Source organism: Olea europaea, unplaced genomic scaffold (genome assembly GCF_002742605.1).
Source record: "Olea europaea var. sylvestris unplaced genomic scaffold, O_europaea_v1 scaffold17595, whole genome shotgun sequence".
NCBI lineage: Eukaryota > Viridiplantae > Streptophyta > Magnoliopsida > Lamiales > Oleaceae > Olea > Olea europaea.
Window position 1 is genome coordinate 1 of NW_019235316.1, and position 2,244 is coordinate 2,244.

At 33.2% G+C, this 2,244-nt stretch overlaps 1 long non-coding RNA gene across 1 annotated transcript; it reads right to left on the minus strand.

Moving 5' to 3' along the window:
* Window positions 1-32: 32 nt before the first annotated feature.
* On the minus strand, window positions 33-2,098 carry LOC111378023. The gene is made up of 2 exons (XR_002699802.1): window positions 1,818-2,098; window positions 33-986 (listed from the first exon to the last, which is right to left on the minus strand). It is a non-coding gene; the product is annotated as an uncharacterized LOC111378023 (long non-coding RNA).
* Between the last annotated feature and the right edge of the window lie 146 nt (window positions 2,099-2,244).

The following is a 2,244-nucleotide window of genomic DNA, read 5'->3' on the forward strand; positions in this document are numbered from 1 at the left end:
AAAAAAAAATAGAGAGAGAAGAAATATTCGTATATCACCCACTTTATCATTTTGATTAATTTCAACTAGCAAACCAATTTTACAGTACAGTTTATAACTTGATTGTCATAGAGCAACCATGAAAGGATCATTGCTATCGAGCCATATTGTACACATCTACGTCGTGTACAGCATATTCCAAGATTGGAACGTCAAATGACATATAAATTGGTTTACTATCTAACGTTTGATAATAAATTGCCTACATGAAATCTTTAGTCATGTACTTAGGAGCCAACCCATACAACCTAAGGATTGCGCTAAAGAATGGGTGCAATGGAATTCGAAGTTCCACTTTTAGAAGGAACTCACTGACAAATACACACCCCGATCTCGAGTAACAAGCTTGCTCATCGGGGGAAGGGGCTAATAATTCAATGTTGTAAGGGATATGATATTTTTCTCAAGTTCATAAAAAAGGGGCATCTGCAATGGACTGAATTTTCTCTGCCCTCCACCCCTCGCTCCCAGCCCCTCTCCCAACTATTGGAAGGCAACTCTGGCCAGCCTTAATAGCCTCAACCAGGTAAGAAGTACTGGTAATCTCTACCCCCATATCAGCACCCAACCTCCTCAGATCTACCCGTTCAGATGAAGATGACGCCATGTCAGTGACAAAACTTACTTAGTTCTTTAGATACTTACAAAAATTTGCTCGATCAGAGCACAAATTTCTCAAAATCTAAAAAGGCCGAAAGTGAAGAAGATGGTGAAAAGCATAGAGAATGCAAGGAACTCAAGAACACAACGTCAAGGCAAAAGTGAAAGCTGACATTCGCCTAAGTTTCCCCCTTTTGTAGACAACCATGTCTAATCCTGGCTGTAGAATTCAAATATTTAATCCCCCAGTCGTCGATCTGGCAATTAAATCTAAGCCACCCGTAACGTTTGCCATTTCGCATTTTGAGTCCCAGATTACATAGTAGCCCACACACACTCCACTTTGCCTGGTAACATAGTTCTTCATCATTAATGATTCAAAATACAAAGAAAGATAGTTTTTACCATTAACATAGTATATTTAAAATATGCAATGAAACATATCAGATAATGTTTAGATGCAACATGTCATTCATCATAATTTATCACCTAGAAGAAATTAAAATAAATAATATGCAATTTAAAAGGAGGCACTTGAAATCAATTCGGAACCAGCAACCAAAATTGAATCAACCAGAAGCTAAAACTAAATCAAATCCGTTCGCCCAATTTAAAATTTTTTTTTTCTTAAAGCGTATTACGATGTGTAGTCAATTTCTAAATATGATGAACGATCCCGTCTTGCATATATGGTTTCGCCCTTGCTTGCATCTAAATTACAAAGAAATAAATTAAGGCAGATCATAGGATGGAATTTATCACATTGAAATTAGAATCAAAACAAATATTAAAATAAATCTTTTACAATCCCAATTCCAATTTAACGTCCCTAAACATAATGTCAAAATTGATCAAGCCCATTTCAATAAAACTGAATTTCTTTGTAGTTAATTTCACTTTTGTTTTCTTCAAAGTTAACTAAAATTACCGTGAAAACTCACAATCTCAGTGACTGCATTATTTAAAACTATACTGATCAAACATCAATCAAGATGCAAAATTTACGTTTGAGCAAATATATAGTTGAAAAATTAATTAAAGGTTAAAACTTGCATATAAATTCAATGGTTCATATTAAAGAAATTTGTCATATTTCAAAAACATCAATAGAAATACCATATCTAATTAAACTAAGGTAAAAAATTAATTAAAGATTAAAACGAAGCTGATAGGCATACCTTGAAGACTGCTTGAACAAGAACACAAAATTTGTCGGAACTTATTTACCAAAAATCAATATTATGGCAAATGAAGAGATTGGGATTGAAACCATGGCATCCACAAGAAATTTTGAGGGTAAGCAAATCAAATAAATTACGCTTTGGTAGCATCGATGATGAAATTAAGCCGAAAAGCGGGAATAATTTTCAGTGAAAATTTCTGTAGGCAAATAGAGTGGGCATGTCATAGGTTCTTAGAATTAGGCTTTGTTATTTTTTATTTTGCTAAAAAATTATACTTTTTCTCTATCTTTTCATTTATTTATCTTTCTGTTCAAATTACTTTTTATAGGGACTAAAATTATAAATGGTATAAGGAAAATTTTCCCACTAATTATTAGCCTAAAAACGTGTCAAATATTTTTTGTCTTCAAAAGATATATCT